Source organism: Pristiophorus japonicus, chromosome 14 (assembly GCF_044704955.1).
Source record: "Pristiophorus japonicus isolate sPriJap1 chromosome 14, sPriJap1.hap1, whole genome shotgun sequence".
Taxonomy (NCBI): Eukaryota; Metazoa; Chordata; class Chondrichthyes; family Pristiophoridae; genus Pristiophorus; species Pristiophorus japonicus.
The window spans coordinates 15729721-15748483 of record NC_091990.1 but is presented as its reverse complement, the minus strand read 5'-3'; positions in this window follow the sequence as shown (position 1 = coordinate 15748483).

Below are 18763 nucleotides of genomic sequence, written 5' to 3'. Positions count from 1 at the left end.
ACCAGCTCACGCGGATGTTCCAGTGTCCTCAGGTTTTATTATTCTCCGTCTCCGACCCCCTCCCCTAGTGTGTGCCCCACCCCCCTCCTTCCCAAGTAGTGTCTCAATTTAATCACCACTTCCTGATAAACCCCACCTTTTCAGCTTTGGTGATGTATTTTTTTTTTAATCTATCACGGGAAGTTGGATCACTCTTGGAATGTAAGACTGGCATTTATTGGCCATCTCTAGTTGCCCTGAGAAAGTGATAGTGGGCCACCTTCTTCAACCGCACAGTTTAATACAACCGAATGGCTTACCAGGCCACTTCAGAGTGGCAGTTAAGAAGCCACCATGTTGGTGTAGGATCGAGGTCACATATAGGCCAGACCAGGTAAGGATGGCAGGTGTGAACTAGTTGTTTTTTTTAACGACAATCCTACAGCTTCATGATCATTTTTACTGATACCAGTGTTTTTATTTCCATTTATTAAAAAACTGAGTTCAATTGGTGGGATTTGAACAAATGTCCGCTGGATTACTAATCCAGTAACATAACCACTACGCTACCTTGCCTATCCTACTGCATGTTCTTGGCTTTTCACCTAAGTTTTTCAAATTTAAAAAAAAAATGCAGTCAATGGTTGGACTTGAACAGAGTTAAGGTGAGAGCCCTGCCACTCATCTGAGCTCTGCCTGGGACGAAAGCACTCAGTGCTTTTATTTTTATACTTAGTAATAGCATTATCAACCCTATCCACCCTGACAATGCAAATGACGCAAACAGATACAAGTTAGTCACTAATAAATCCAGTAAGGAATTCAGGAGAAACTTCTTTACCGAGAGAGTGGTTAGAATATGGAACTTGCTACCACAGGGAGCAATTGAGGTGAATAGCGCAGATACATTTAAGAGGAAGCTAAATAAACACATGAGGGAGAAAGGAATAGAAGGGTATGCTGATATGGTTGGATGAAGTAGGGAGGGAGGAGGCATTTGTGGAGCATTAACACCGGCATAGACCAGTAGGGCCAAATGTCCTGTTTCTATGCTGTAAATTCTATGTAGTTCTATCCATTTCTTTATATTATCATAACCCACTTTCATATTTACACAAAAAAGGTCAAATGTATAAATAAATAAAAATATTGTAGTAAACTGTCAAATGGTTAAAAGTGGAGCTCCTTGCCTTCCTCACTCTTTTTACAAACTACGGGCTTTACAAACTCAAACTAGGCATCACTTAACCATTGCTCGATTCAGCCAAGTGTAGTGGTGTGCAGCATACTGATCCTCGGCCTTTCGCCAGGCTTATCAATAAAAAAAAGAGAAGGAAGCAATATAAAGGAAAATGTTGACAGTTATTGGACTTGCAGTTTGAATGTATTCATGCCTGAAAAATAGCTCTAAAGTTAACCGAGAGGTAATCTGCTCTGAACTTTCTGCCAAAGCCAGTTCTGAGCTGGCTGCTGGGAAAAATCAGAAATATCAATCATCGATGAAGAGGATTTAAAAAATTTGTTTACAACTTTCTGTTATATATGCAGACTATAGATATACTCTCTGTGTAGTCACTGTATAGTTGCATAAGATGGAGACTTGTTTACCTAATGTACTTTCAATAAGGTTTACACTGTGTCTATACTATGCTGGCACCACTAGAGGGTGCAACTGGTGGAGACCAGGGTTTCCTGCCCTGGTGGCAGAGGCTATATAAAAGGGTAGCCACCATGTGGCTGCCTCACTCTGGAGTTACGAATAAAGGACCAAGGTCACTACAGTTTGAGTACAACACATTGCCCCGTGGAGTCATTCATAGGGACACTACAGACATAACACTTTCCTCACACCAAAAACTGTTAATTGAACTACACAAAGAGTTAATCCAAAATGAAGAAAGGATTTGCATTTGCATAGTTCATTTTATTTCCTCAGGATATCCCAGAACATTTCACAATTAATTACTTTAAAGCTGAATATATACACTATTCTATTTTTAAACAAATGTGGCAGCCACTGTGTGCATTGCAAGGTCCCACAAACAGCCGTGGGATGACTGGTCAGTGAACCTGCTTCTTTGGTGCTGGTTGAGGAAAGAATGTTGACCAATAATGCCCTGGGATCGTTAATGCCCATCTGAACAGGCAGATGAGACCTCAGTTTAATATTTCATCCAAAAGACAGCACCCCCAACAATGCTGCACTTTCTCAGTACTGATCAAGAATGGAGTGGGGCTTGACTCTTCTGCCTCAGAGTCTGCTAAGCAAGGATGCTAACTCTGAGCCAAGATGACATTTATATACATAAAAAAAGACATTTGTTGTTGGTAACAAGGTAACCTTAATTGAGGTGGGTCAAATGTAGCACCAAAGCCAAGGAAGGCAGGTAAAAGGATAGGGATGGAGGGGCGTTAACATTGGCATAACCTAGTAAGTTACTTTATTTTCAAGCTCACATACAACATGTTATGAACATACAACAACAAAAACAACTTGTATTTATATGGTGCCTTTAACATAGTAAAACATCCCAAGACGCTTTCACACGAGCGTAATAAAATTAAATTTGACACTGAGCCGCTAAAGGCGATATTAGGGCAGATGACCAAGAGCTTGGTCAAAGAGAAAGGAAAGAGGCAGAGAGGTTTAGGGAGGGAATTCCAGAGCTCAGGGCCCTGGCTGCTGAAGGCGCAGCCACCAATAGTGGAACGATTAAAATCAGGGATGCTCAAGAGGCCAGAATTAGCGGAGCGCAGGTATCTCGGAAGGTTGTGGGGCTGGAGGAGTGTACAGAGATAGGGAGGGTTGAGGCCATGGAGGGATCTGAAAACAAGGATGAGAATTTTAAAATCGAGGCCTTGCTTAACTGGGAGCCAAAGTAGGTCAGTGAGCAAATAATGACAGACAGGAACAGAACCTCTGGTCCACCCAGCCTTTCCCACATAATTGTGATGCCTTGTGCATCAACACAATATATAGACTCCCCACCCCACAGGTGAAAAAACAGATAAAAACTGTTATGTCTTGAATAAAGAGTCAGACTAGATACTGCAGCTCAAAATAAGGGTGAGACGTAGTCCTTTATTATAGATCTCAGAGTGCCTCTCCAGCCTGTGATGCCTCCTTATATACAGGTGCTCCAAAGGGATTGTGGGATCCCTTGGGACTCCAGGGGATATACCCTCTGGTGGTTAGACATGGTATTTACAGGTTTACATACAGAACAACACTCCCACCCCCCCCCCACCCCAAAGTTAATAGTGTAACTATTTACAATATGAGTCAATCTGGCGTCTTCCTTTCCCTGGTTGATCGTCTCGGTGCAGATGCTGGTTTTGGTGAGTCGTTTGTTGGGCCCTCGCTGGGCTGCTGCGCAGCTGGCCTTGATGGGCTGCTGAGTCCTGCTGGGCTGCTGCACGTGATGGATTCTGCTTCGTGGTCAACTGCTGGGTCAGTTGCCACTTGTGTGTGTGTTGGAGGGTCGAAAAAGGTAGAGTCTATTGTGGGTTGTTCTGGATAGTCTGTAAATCTGAGTTTGGTTTGGTCCAAGTGTTTTCTGCAGGTGAGTCCATTTGAGAGTTTGACCACAAACACCCTACTCCCTTCTTTGGCCAAAACAGTGCCAGGGAGCCACTTGGGACCCTGTCCATAGTTCAACACAAATACAGGATCATTTATCTCAATTTCGCATGACACATTTGCGCGATCAGGGTATGTATTCTGTTGAAGGCGCCTGCTCTCTACCTGTTCGTGTGGATCAGGGTGGACTAACGAGAGCCTTGTCTTAAGTGCCCTTTTCATGAGCAGTTCAGCAGGTGGGACCCCAGTGAGTGAGTGGGGTCTTGTGCGGTAATTCAGCAGGACTCGGGATAAGCGAGTGAGCTTTCAGTTACCCTTTCTGGCTGGGGCGGAGATCATCTTGTACAGAAGGTAGGTACTACAGAGAATTCTGGGCCAGAGTGATCTCCCGGACTAGTTTTGATCATCTAAGGGGATTGGCGATTATCAGATTTTTCTCCCCCAAATTGACCTTGGTTTTTGTTATGTATGTAAACCTGTAAATACCATGTCTAACCACCAGAGAGCTTAACTCCTGGAGTCCCAAGGGATCCCACAATTGCTTGGGAGCACCTTTATATAAGGAGGCCTCACAGACTGGAGAGGCACTCTGAGATCTGTAATAAAAGACAACGGTCACACCTTACTTTGAACTGCAGTATCTAGTCTGACTCTTTATTCAAGACATAACAACTGGCGATGAGATACATGGCCTATGCACAGCAGGCACCTCAAAACACTGGAGAAGTACCACCAACGTTGCCTCCGCAAGATCCTGCAAATCCATTTGCAGGATAGGCGCACCAACATCAGTGTTCTTACTCAGACCAACACCCCCAGTATCAAAGCATTGACCGCGTTTGATAAACACCGTTGGGAGGACCACATCGTTCGCATGCCTGACATGAGACTCCCAAAACAAGCACTCTACTCGGAGCTTCGACACGGCAAATGAGCCCCAGGTGCACAGAGAAAATGCTTCAAGGACACCCTCAAAGCCTCCTTGTTAAAGTGTATCATCCCCACCGACACCTGGGAATCCCTAGCCCAAGACCGCTCAAAGTAGGGGAGAAGCATCCGGGAAGGCGCTGAACACCTCAAATCTCTTTGCCGGGAGTAAGCTGAAGCCAAGTGTAGACAGCGGAAGGAGCGCACGACAACCCAAGCACCCCAACCTCTCGTCCCTTCAACCACCGTCTGCCCCACCTGTGACAGAGACTGTAGGTCCCACATTGGACTCATCAGTCACCTGAGAACTCATTTTTAGTGTGGAAGCAAGTCATCCTCGACTCCAAGGGACTGCCTATGAAGAAGAAGTCTAGTGGCCCTCCTCTGCATCCTTTCCAAAGCCTCAATATCACCCACTATGTGAGACTAAAACTGGACACAGTATTCCAAGTGAGGCTCTTGTACAAGGCCAAAATAGTATGCTTTGTTTTATAATCAATTGTTTTATAAATGCACCTCTACACCTCTAGCTATCGTTTCACGGCATTACTCATGAACCTTTAAAGATTTATGCACTAGAATTCCCAGACCTCTTTCTTTCTTGACCTGCTTTAATGCTTTTCCCTGAAGGGTGTACGCCGCATTCACCCTACCCATATGAATAACACTGCCCTTTTCTAGTCACTGAGTAAGAGTCAGGATCAGGAGCCAACCTGTTATGTTTTTTTCCTTCCTAGCCCAGGGCCACTGAAGCCAATCGTATCACACCATCATCATCATCATAGGCAGTCCCTTGGAATTGAGGAAGACTTGCTTCCACTCCTGAAGTGAGTTCTTTGGTGGCTGAACAGTCCAATACAAGAGCCACAGACTCTGCCACAGGTGGGACAGATAGTCGTTGAGGGAAGGGGTGGGTGGGACTGGTTTGCCGCACGCTCTTTCCGCTGCCTGCGCTTGATTTCTGCATGCTCTCGGCGTTGAGACTCGAGGTGCTCAGCGCCCTCTCGGATGCACTTCCTCCACTTAGGGCAGTCTTGGGCCAGGGACTCCCAGATGTCAGTAGGGATGTCGCACTTTATCAGGGAGGCTTTGAGGGTGTCCTTGTAGCATTTCCGCTGCCCGCCTTTGGCTCGTTTGCCATGAAGGAACTCCGAGTAGAGCACTTGCTTTGGGAGTTTCGTGCCTGGCATTGCGAACTATGTGGCCTGCCCAGCGGAGCTGATCGAGTGTGGTCTGTGCTTCAATGCTGGGGACGTTAGCCTGGACGAGGATGCTGACGTTGGTATGCCTATCCTCCCAGGGGATTTGTAGGATCTTGCGGAGACATCGTTGGTGATATTTCTCCAGCAACTTGAAGTATCTACTGTGCACGGTCCATGTCTCTGAGTCATACAGGAGGGTGGGTATTACTACAGCCCTATAGATCATGAGCTTAGCGGCAGTTTTGAGGGCCTGGTCTTCTTTTCCTCAGGCAGCCAAAGGCTGCCCTGGCGCACTGGAGGTGGTGTTGGATCTTGTCGTTGATGCCTGCTCTTGTTGATAGGAGGCTCTCGAGATATAGGACGTGGTCCACAGTGTCCAGGGTTGCACCGTGGATCTTGATGACTGCTGGGGGGCAGTGCTGTGCGGTGAGGACAGGCTGGTGTAGGACCTTTGTCTTACGGATGTTTAGCATAAGGCCCATGCTTTCGTATGCGTCGGTAAATATGTTGACTATGTCCTGGAGTTCAGCCTTTGTATGTGCGCAGACTCAGGCATCGTGGCGTACTATAGCTCGACGACAGAGGTCGGTGTGGTCTTGAACCTGGCTGGAGACACGCAGATTGAACATGTTCCCACTGGTTCTGTAGTTTAGTTCCACTCCAGCGAGGAGCTTGTTGACTGTGAGGTGGAGCATGGTGGCAAGAAAAATTGAGAAGAGGGTTGGGGCGATGACGCAGTTCTGTTTGACACTGATCCGGACATGGATTGGGTCTGTCACCTAAAGCAGCACAAACCAGGAAAGAACTCGGAGCCTTCCTGGTCTGAAGAGCTCAGCATCACATTCAGTGCATTTACGCACTGAGGAAAGCTCCTTTCCACATTCTTATTGCCAATTCTTGTTTTTTTAAATTTTATTTTCAAATACATGACCTCGGTTCTATATTTTCCTCTTCGCTAATTTTAGTGGCAAAATAAACGTGTGTGTAAAGGAGGGAATGGTACCATAAACTCAATTCAGTGGAGAAAAATCTGCTTCTCAGACTGCACATTCATACCCCTATGGTTAAGATTATGTTTTTGTTTTTAATTCCTGCCTGAAGTGAATTTATTTTGCTAAGGAAAGAGCCTGAAGCAAGAGACCAGATCGGCATGGGAACGTGTTTGAATCCAGCCCAGCCAGGTTGGAAATTTCCTTTCTCCCCCAGCTGGAAGAACTCGAACTGCAATATGTTTTGCCAGTTTCACCCAGTACTTAACAGGTGCTGGTCCAAACCACATAGCTGTCAGCGCACTTATAAATTGGCATTATCCGGTACTAAATTGGCAGCCTTAGTTGGCTAGGCCATAAGGGAAATGGAAATGTCACAAATGGGAGTTATTGTCATTGGAATGAGTGCAGAGCAATCCATACATGGGCAAAACTTGCTTCGAAACAAATTGCTTGCTGTTTTGCAGAATGGCCTGTATTCTGCTCATTTTTTTAATTGTTTCTCTTCTCAAGGTTTCCACTTAGTTTATCTTTACTTCTTTATCGTATTTACTGTGGGCACAACTGTCACAGGATTGACTGCACCAGCTCAGGCTTCCTCGATGGTCCAAAAGCATGCGCGGCAGTGTTGTCAGAACATGCATAAGCAGAGCATTAAAAAGAAAAACTTGGATTTATATAGTGCCTTTGACGCCCAGTGGACGTCCCAAAGCACTTTACAGCTAATGAAGTACTTTTGAAATGTAGTCACTGTTGTAATGTAGGAAACGCGGCAGCCCACTTGCGCTCATCAAGCTACCGCAAACAGCAATGTGGTAATGGCCAGGTAATATATTTTGTTATCATAGAATCATAGACATTTACAGCACAGAAGGAGGCCATTTGGCCCATCGTGTCCGCGCCGGCCGACAAAGAGCTAGCCAGCCTAATCACACTTTCCAGCTCTTCATCCGTAGCATTGTAGGTTATGCATATCCAAGTACTTATTAAATAATAATAATGTTTATTTATATAGCACCTTTAACGTGGTAACGCGTTTCACAACAATTTTACAACACGTTAGATATTGACCATTGAGGGAAAGAGATAAAAAAGCATGAGAAGGAAGTGTAAAAAGAGGTTAAAGGCTCGGATCCGAAGCGACAGCCAAAATGCACACGCAGATAGACACAGGCGAAAAAAACTTTTGAAAAATATTTTTTAATTCAAATTAGATTGCAAATAATACAATAAGGAGTATACAATAGTAAAATCAGTATAATAAAGATTAATTATAATTTTTAAAAATTAAATAATATATACCATAATTATAAATTAAGTTAAAATTAGAAAATCAGCAATTGAAGCAAATTAAATCAGTTATTAGCTATCTTGAAGATTCATTCCCTGTCCAGTGATTCAACTAATCTGGAAGAACCACTGTCCTCCATCCTTGTGATGTCATAATTTTATTATTTTTTATTTCTCATTTTGTCCTCTTGATAGCTCCATGCTCGAGCTGCCTCCGTTGTCAGGGAGACGCTGATGTTTAAATCTCCCTCCAGCTGCTCCAGGCTCGCACTGCCTCCGTTGTCAGGGAGACGTTCATGTTTCTACCACCCTTTCAGGCAGTGAGTCCCAGACCCTCACTACCCTCTGGGTGAAAAAAAATTCTCCTCAAATTCCCTCTAAACATTCTACCACTTACTTTAAATCTACGCCTCCTGGTTATTGACCCATGTGCCAAGTGAAATAGGTCCTTCCTATCCACTCTATGTAGGCCCCTAGATAGTTGATTGAGGAATGAATATTGGCTAGGGCACTGGGGATAACTCCCTGCTCTGCTTTGAATAGTGCCATGGTGTCATGTATCTTACATTATTATATATAACTGTATCCTAACATGCTATACATGACTGTAATAAGATATGACCTGCAACCACCAGCATACCTTACTACCAGGGTTGCACTTGCAAAAGACAGGTATATAAGGACAGGTCTCAGGCAAGTGCAGCATTCCAGAGCTGTGAAATAAAGGTGCAGGTCCAGAGTGACCTTGACTTCACTACATGCCTCGTGTGAATCTGTACTGAGGGGACAGGACTTCACAGTGGCGACGAGTTACGGGATTACAGAATCCACAGAATGTCGAACAACGGATCAGATGAAAAGTACAATGCGGGAGACAATTGGGAGGACTTTATAGAAAGGCTCCAGCAAAGCTTTGTAACCAAAGACTAGTTAGGTGATGATAAGGCAGACAAGAGAAGAGCCCATCTCTTGATCAGCTGTGGTTCGAAAACATACGCTTTAATGAAGGATCTGTTGGCACCCGAGAAACCAGCAAGCAAGTTGTTTGAAGAATTGAGCACACTGGTAAGAGACCACCTGAAGCCAGCGAGCAGCCTACACATGGCCAGACACAGGTTCTACAACTACAGACGCTGTGTGGGCCAGAGCATACCCGACTTCGTGGCGGAACTTCGGAGGTTGGCTAGTTTATGTGAGTTTTCCGATGAACTGAGGAGAGAAATGCTGAGAGACTTTTTCATTGAAGGAATAGGCCACGCAGGCATATTGCGAAAGCTCATAGAGACCAAGAACCTGACCTTAAAGGCAGCAGCACTGGTTGCACAGACATTCTTGGTAGGGGAAGAAGAAACAAGGTTGATTTACAATGCAGGTACGACAACTAACAAAATATTGGAACAAGAAGTTCACAGCACTAAACAAGCTGCTACCCCCACACACAGACAAAACCAGAAGAACAGGCTCTCGACAGCAGGCAGAAGCCATCAAGGGCCACAGGAATGGCCGTTCACACCTCATCAACCCACAATGCGAGCAATCAACTACAAACTGAGAGAAGCTCAAGAGAGATCAGCCAGACGCAGCTCATTCTTTGGGAACACTTTGAACAATGGAACAGGTCTGTGCTGGAGGTGTGGGAGTGGGCACTCATCAAAGGGATGTCGATTTCAGCAAGCTGTTTGCAGAAATTGTGAAAATACAGGACATTTGGCCCGCATGTGCAAAAAAACGGCAGCTTGGCTGGTATACGAATCGGATGGGTCGGAAAGCGGACCAGATGATGGTGGGGACAGTACCCGGGACACCGATGTACAGCGGGTCAACACGATCAATGGCCGTTGCTCCTAAAACAGGACGCCTCCTATAATGATGAGGGTCCTAATCAACGGGATATCTGTCAACATGGAGTTGGATACGGGAGCGAGTCAATCTCTCATGGGCGCTCAACAACACTGTGGCCACATAAAAGAGACAGACCAAAACTCACAAGGGTCGAAACTAAGGACCTATACCAAAGAAATTGTACCAGTCCTCGGCAGCGCCATGCTCTCTGTCACACATAAAGGGACAGTGAACCGACTTCCCCTGTGGATTGTCCCCGGAGACCCCACAGCACTGCTGGGGAGAAGCTGGCTGGCAAAACTAAACTGGAAATGGGATGATGTCCATGCCATGTCATTAGAGGAACGGACCTCCTGCTCAACAGTTATAAAGTGATTTGAACATCTCTTTCAGCCAGGTGTGGGCACTTTCAAAGGGGCCAAAGTCAAAATCTACATCACACAGGATGCTAGACCGGTCCATCACAAGCCCAGAGCTGTAACCTATGTGATGAGGGAAAAGATTGAACACGAACTAGACAGGCTTCTGCGGGAAGGCATTATATCACCTGTGGAATTTAGCAACTGGGCAAGTCCCATCATCCCAGTCATGAAGCCTGATGGATCCGTATGAATCTGTGGGGACTACAAATTTACCATAAACAGAGTCTCCCTACAGGACCAGTACCCGCTGCCCAGAGCGGAGGACTTATTTGCCACATTGGCTGGAGGTAAACTTTTCTCAAAATTAGACCTCACATCTGCGTATATGAAGCAAGAGTTGACCAAGGAATCCAAGCTACTCACCAACATCAACACAAATCGAGGCCTTTTCATGTACAATCGATGCCCATTCGGCATCAGGTCGGCAGCTGCCATATTCCAGCGCAACATGGAGAGTCTGCTCAAGTCCATCCCGGGGACGGTTGTATTTCAAGACGACATACTTATCATGAGCAGGGACACCGACTCCCATCTCCGTAATTTGGAGGAAGTACTAAAGTGGTTGGATCGGGTAGGCCTACGAGTCAAGAAATCCAAGTGCCTGTTTCTCGCACCCGAGGTTGAATTTTTGGGCAGAAGGATTGCCGCTGATGGAATCCGCCCAACAGAGTCCAAAACAGAAGCAATTCGCCTGGCACCCAGGCCCCGGAATGTCTCAGAACTGCGTGCCTTTCTTGGGCTACTTAATTACTTTGGGAACTTTATGCAGAACTTAAGCACGCTGCTGGAGCCACTCCACGTGCTACTCAGGAAGGGGTGCGATTGGTTTTGGGGGGTGCCCAGGAATGCGCCTTCAATAAGGCACGCAACCTTCTGTGTTCCAACAGTGTTTTGACTTTCTTTGACCCAGGTAAAAAGCTAGTTCTCACATGCGATGCGTCAGCGTATGGGGTCGGGTGCGTTTTGCAACATGTCAATAGTGCGGGCAAATTACAACCCATAGCTTATGCCTCCAGGTCACTTTCACGGACGGAGCGCAGGTACGGAATGGTAGAGAAGGAGATGCTCGCGTGCGTGTACGGTGTCAAAAAGATGCACCAATACCTTTTCGGGGCCAAGTTCACGTTAGAAACCAACCCCTCACGTCCCTCCTATCCGAGAGCAAGGCAATAAACTGCAACGCCTCGGCGCGAATTCAATGGTGGGCACTTATGCTGGCGTCCTACGACTATACCATAAGGCACAGACCAGACACAGACAACTGTGCCGACGTGCTCAGAAGGCTACCTCTGGCGACCACGGAAGGGTCTGACGAACAGAACTGTGAGATAGTCATGGCAATCAATGCCTTTGAGTCCACAGGTTCACCCATGACGGCTCGCCAAATCAGAGCCTGGACGGTCAGCGACCCCACGTTATCCTTAGTAAAAAGATGTGTCCTAACCGGTGACTTGGCAGAGGCTCGCGATGCCTGCCCCGAGGAATTAAAACCCTTTCACAGGTGCATACATGAGCTATCACTACAAGCAGACTGACTGATGTGGGGCAGCCGAGTAGTCATGCCTCAGCGAGGCAGAGAGGCATTTGTCCAGGAGCTCCACTGCGAGCACCCGGGGATCGATCTCATGAAGGCTATAGCCAGATCCCACGTCTGGTGGCCTGGTATTGACGCGGACTTGGAGCTCTGCGTCCGAAGGTGCACCATTTGTGCCCAACTCAGCAATGCCCCCAGGGGGGCTCCACTGAGCCCCTGGCCCTGGCCTACCAAACCGTGGTCGCGGGTGCACGTAGACTATGCGTGCCCATTCATGGGCAAAATGTTCCTCGTAGTTGTAGATGCATTTTCAAAGTGGATCGAATGCACCATTTTAAACTCGAGCACAACCTCCACCACTGTGGAGAGCCTCGCAACCATGTTTGCAACGCACGGAATCCCTGACATATTGGTCAGTGACAATGGTCCGTGCTTCACCAGCGCAGAATTCCAAGACTTTATAATTGACCACGGCATAAATCACGTCAAGACAGCATCGTTCAAGCCGGCCTCCAACGGCCAGGCGGAGAGAGCAGTGCAAATCATTAAACAAGGCATGCTTAAAATCCAAGGTCCCACGCTGCAAGGTTGCCTGTCGCGACTGCTGCTGGCATACAGATCTCGTCCGCACTCACTGACTGGGATCCCCCCACGCAACTGTTGGTGAAAAGGACTTTAAAAACAAGGCTCTCATTAATCCTCCCAGACATGCACGAAATCATTGAGGCAAAGCACCGTAAGCTGACTGAGTACCATGACAGAAATTCGAGGGGGAGATGGAATGAGATAGGGGACAAAGTGTTTGTACTAAACTATGGTAGGGGTCCCAAATGGCTTGCAGGGACAGTAACGGGCAAGGAAGGAAGGTAGTACAAATGGACAATGGCAAAACCTGCCAGAGGCATGTAGACCAAGTCAAAAGCAGATTTACCAACAACACTGCGGAACCAGAGGCAGACTACAATGTGGAACTCGCACCACACCTGGTGGACAGACAGAGGGAACAACCTGAGGAAAGGACAATCCCAACAGACAGCCCAGGCGAGTCAACAACAATCACACCAATCGAAACAGACAGCCCAGGCGAGATACCAGCAACCACACCCAAAGAAAAACAGACACCAAGGCAAACAATTGAACCACAACTCAGACGCTCCACGCGAGAGCGTAGACCACCTGAGAGACTGAACCTATAAAGACAATAAGACCTTGGGGGAGGGTGATGTCATGTATCTTACATTATTATATATAATTGTATCCTAACATGCTATACATGACTGTAATAAGATATGATCTGTAACCACCAACATACCTTACCACCAGGGGTGCACTTGCAAGAGACAGGTATATAAGGACAGGTCTCAGGCAAGTGCAGCATTCCAGAGCTGTGAAATAAAGGTGCAGGTCCAGAGTGACCTTGACTTCACTACATGCCTCGTGTGAATCTGTACTGAGGGGACAGGACTTCACATAGGATCTTTTACATCCACCTGAGAAAGCAGACAGGGCCTCAGTTTAACATCTCATCCGAAAGACGGCACCTCCGACAGTGCAGCACTCCCTCAGCAATGCACTGGACTGTCAGCCTACATTTTTGTGCACAAGTCCCTGGAGTGGGACTTGAACCCACAATCTTCTGACTTAGAGGTGAGAGTGCTACCCACTGAGCCACAGCTAACACTTCAGACCATCAAGCAATTTCTTGTACAATTATGTACAGTCTAGTCTCTCATGGACTCTGGCTCATCCATTTAATCAAATAAGAGAAATAAGAAAGGGTAATCCAGCAAAACTGCAGAACATCCATCCACCCTCAAGACTGGCCTGCTGCCATCTGGAAACAACTCCCAGTCCTTGATGCCAGCAACCAAGGAACTATCATGGTTCACGATTTATTCGATCATCTCTCACTACACTTGCCCTATAACCACAACGTGATTTCTAACCAGATATTCAGCCAGTTTTGTTTTGACAAACTACTACTACTGACAGTTTGGTCAAATATATTCATTACCCTGGGAAAAAAATTCTTCCAATCTCTAGTTCTGCTCGAGGAATACTGGGGTGAAATCCACAGATTTGAATGGAAAAGAAATTAGAACGCTGTGTAAAACGACCTGCCGATTCACTGTCGCCAGTTTTGCTCTACTGCCCAAGACCAATTTTAGCCCCACTAAGTTGGAATATGTGTCCTCTAGTTCGGAGCTGACAATTTAAGTTGCGTAACCTGCTTACATCTGCATTATCAATGTCTCTGGGTGTTTTAAAGACCTGTTATACATCTTGCCTCAATTTTCTCATCTCAGTCAGAGCAAGTTCATCTCTGAGAGTCTCCAGTCATGGCTTTCCATCCAAATATTAGCGTGGCTCAGTTGATAGGAATTTTTGCTTCCCGGGGACGTCTTGAGCACTTTTGACAGTCGAGCTTATTTAACTGTTTTCAAAAAGAAGGTGCTCCTTCTGAGGCTCTCAAAACATTTAACATTAACCAGATAGAAGAGAGCCCTGTGCATGTGTGTAAGGAGCAAAGTCCGCAGGACCACAATTCACATTTATATATCACATTTAACATACATGTACTTTATTGGCTGTAAGGGGCTTTGGGGCATCCTCAGGTTGTGAAAGGCGTTATATAAATGCAAGTGTTTCTTTTTTTCTTTTTAGGAAAGCATCTCAAGGCACTGGACCAAGTCCCGTTCACCTGTCACCACTGTTCTCGCTGACCTACAATGTCTCAATTTTAAAATTCTTGTTTTAAATCCTTCCATGGCCTCACCCTTCCATTATCTCTGTAACCTCATGCAGTCCTACAATCCTCAGCCATCTCTGCGCTGCTCCAGCTCTGGCCTCGCGCATCCTTCATTTTCATTGCTCCATTGCCAGCCGTGCCATCAGCTGTGTCGGCCCTATGTTCTGGAATTCCCTCCCTAAGCCTCTCCACAGCTCTCTCCTCCTTTAAGACGCTGCTTAAAACCTGCCTCTTTGACCAAGTGCCTTAATTTTCTTTACGTGGCTCTGTGTTTGGTACCACACATGTGAAGCCCCTTGGGATATTTTATTATGTTAAAGGCGCTATATAAATGCAAGTTGTTGCCCACAGAGGTGTGAGGTAAAATGGATGCAAAATCAAATGACAAATTAGAAGGGATGATCAAATGACTAGTCAAAAAAGTGGGTTTCAAGGAGGGTCTTAAAGGTAGAAATGGGAGGTAGAGAGGTTGAGGTATTTAGCGAGGGAATTCCATCGATGAGGCCTGAGCAGCTGAAGGCATTGGAAGAGGGAATGCACAAGATGCTAAAGCCAGTGCTATTGAGAGTTTGGGGCAGGGTTGTAGGGCTCGTGGAGTTTACAGAGGTAAGGAGGATATAAACACAAAGAGCTTTTAAAACTGAGATCTATAGATTTTTGTTAGGCAAGGGTAGACAGGATCTGGAGGTGCAGATCAGCATGATCTAATTAAATTATGAAGGGTGGAAAATGGGAAGCTGGACAGTAGAGATTGGAGCGATTGAAGGTGACAAAGGCAAGTGCAAGAGTTTCAGCCCAAAACCGTGGCCAGGGAAGGGGCTGGAGTCAGTGGCAAAAGTATGGAGTTTGTGTGTGGAGTTGCAGACCAAGGCTTTGGTCTTCCTAATGTTTAGTTTGAGAACATTTTGGCTCCTCCAGAATGACCTACCAATATAGCCAATAAGAGATCAACAGCTGCAAAATTTACACTCCCAGTGGGTAGCACACTCGCCTCTGAGTCAGTGGGTTCAAGTCCCACCACAGGAACTTGAACAAATAAAAAAATGTAGGCTGACAGTCCAGTGCAGTGCTGAGGGAGTGCTGCACTGCCGGAGGTGCCGTCTTTCGGATGAGATGTTAAACCGAGGCCCCGTCTGCTCTCTCAATTGGACGTTAAAGATCGAAGAAGAGCAGGGGGAGTTATCCCCGGTGTCCTGGTCAATATTTAGCCCTCAATCAACATAGAAACATAAACATTCAGGAAGGATAGAATAAAAGGAAAAGGAGGTGGGGTAGCATTGCTGGTTAAAGAGGAGATTAATGCAATAGTTAGGAAAGACATTAGCTTGGATGATGTGGAATCTATATGGGTAGAGCTGCAGAACACCAAAGGGCAAAAAACGTTAGTGGGTGTTGTGTACAGACCTCCAAACAGTAGTAGTGATGTTGGGGAGGGCATCAAACAGGAAATTAGGGGTGCATGCAATAAAGGTGCAGCAGTTATAATGGGTGACTTTAATATGCACATAGATTGGGCTAGCCAAACTGGAAGCAATACGGTGGAGGAGGATTTCCTGGAGTGCTTAAGGGATGGTTTTCTAGACCAATATGTCGAAGAACCAACTAGGGGGGAGGCCATCTTAGACTGGGTGTTGTGTAATGAGAGAGGACTAATTAGCAATCTCATTGTGCGAGGCCCCTTGGGGAAGAGTGACCATAATATGGTGGAATTCTGCATTAGGATGGAGAATGAAACAGTTAATTCAGAGACCATGGTCCAGAACTTAAAGAAGGGTAACTTTGAAGGTATGAGGCGTGAATTGGCTAGGATAGATTGGCAAATGATACTTAAGGGGTTGACTGTGGATGGACAATGGCAGACATTTAGAGACCACATGGATGAATTACAACAATTGTACATTCCTGTCTGGCGTAAAAATAAAAAAGGGAAGGTGGCTCAACCGTGGCTATCTAGGGAAATCAGGGATAGTATTAAAGCCAAGGAAGTGGCATACAAATTGGCCAGAAATAGCAGCGAACCTGGGGACTGGGAGAAATTTAGAACTCAGCAGAGGAAGACAAAGGGTTTGATTAGGGCAGGGAAAATAGAGTACGAGAAGAAGCTTGCAGGGAACATTAAGGCGGATTGCAAAAGTTTCTATAGGTATGTAAAGAGAAAAAGGTTAGTAAAGACAAACGTAGGTCCCCTGCAGTCAGAATCAGGGGAAGTCATAACGGGGAACAAAGAAATGGCAGACCAATTGAACAAGTACTTTGGTTCAGTATTCACTAAGGAGGACACAAACAACCTTCCGGATATAAAAGGGGTCAGAGGGTCTAGTAAGGAGGAGGAACTGAGGGAAATCTTTATTAATCGGGAAATTGTGTTGGGGAAATTGATGGGATTGAAGGCCGATAAATCCCCAGGGCCTGATGGACTGCATCCCAGAGTACTTAAGGAGGTGGCCTTGGAAATAGCGGATGCATTGACAGTCATTTTCCAACATTCCATTGACTCTGGATCAGTTCCTATCGAGTGGAGGGTAGCCAATGTAACCCCACTTTTTAAAAAAGGAGGGAGAGAGAAAACAGGGAATTATAGACCGGTCAGCCTGACCTCAGTAGGAGGTAAAATGATGGAATCGTTTATTAAGGATGTCATAGCAGCGCATTTAGAAAATGGTGACATGATAGGTCCAAGTCAGCGTGGATTTGTGAAAGGGAAATCATGCTTGACAAATCTTCTGGAATTTTTTGAGGATGTTTCCAGTAAAGTGGACAAAGGAGAATCAGTTGATGTGGTATATTTGGACTTTCAGAAGGCTTTCGACAAGGTCCCACACAAGAGATTAATGTGCAAAGTTAAAGCACATGGGATTGGGGGTAGTGTGCTGACGTGGATTGAGAACTGGTTGTCAGACAGGAAGCAAAGAGTAGGAGTAAATGGGTACTTTTCAGAATGGCAGGCAGTGACTAGTGGGGTACCGCAAGGTTCTGTGCTGGGGCCCCAGCTGTTTACATTGTACATTAATGATTTAGACGAGGGGATTAAATGTAGTATCTCCACATTTGCGGATGACACTAAGTTGGGTGGCAGTGTGAGCTGCGAGGAGGATGCTATGAGGTTGCAGAGTGACTTGGATAGGTTAGGTGAGTGGGCAAATGCATGGCAGATGAAGTATAATGTGGATAAATGTGAGGTTATCCACTTTGGTGGAAAAACAGAGAGACAGACTATTATCTGAATGGTGACAGATTAGGAAAAGGGAAGGTGCAACGAGACCTGGGTGTCATGGTACATCAGTCATTGAAGGTTGGCATGCAGGTACAGCAGGCGGTTAAGAAAGCAAATGGCATGTTGGCCTTCATAGCGAGGGGATTTGAGTACAGGGGCAGGAAGGTGTTGCTACAGTTGTACAGGGCCTTGGTGAGACCACACCTGGAGTATTGTGTACAGTTTTGGTCTCCTAACTTGAGGAAGGACATTCTTGCTATTGAGGGAGTGCAGCGAAGATTCACCAGACTGATTCCTGGGATGGTGGGACTGACCTATCAAGAAAGACTGGATCAACTGGGCTTGTATTCACTGGAATTCAGAAGAATGAGAGGGGACCTCATAGAAACGTTTAAAATTCTGACGGGTTTAGACAGGTTAGATGCAGGAAGAATGTTCCCAATGTTGGGGAAGTCCAGAACCAGGGGTCACAGTCTAAGGATAAGGGCTAAGCCATTTAGGACCGAGATGAGGAGAAACTTCTTCACCCAGAGAGTGGTGAACCTGTGGAATTCTCTACCACAGAAAGTAGTTGAGGCCAATTCACTAAATATATTCAAAAGGGAGTTAGATGAAGTCCTTACTACTCGGGGGATCAAGGGGTATGGCGAGAAAGCAGGAAGGGGGTACTGAAGTTTCATGTTCAGCCATGAACTCATTGAATGGCGGTGCAGGCTAGAAGGGCTGAATGGCCTGCTCCTGCACCTAGTTTCTATGTTTCTATAAAAAATAGGTGCAGGAGTAAGCCATTCGGCCCCTCGAGCCTGCACCGCCATTCAATGAGTTCATGGCTGAACATGCAACTTCAGTACCCCATTCCTGCTTTCTCACCATACCCCTTGATCCCCCTAGTAGTAAGGACTTCATCTAACTCCTTTTTGAATATATTTAGTGAATTGGCCTCAACAACCTTCTGTGGTAGAGAATTCCACAGGTTCACCACTCTCTGGGTGAAGAAGTTCCTCCGCATCTCGGTCCTAAATGGCTTACCCCTTA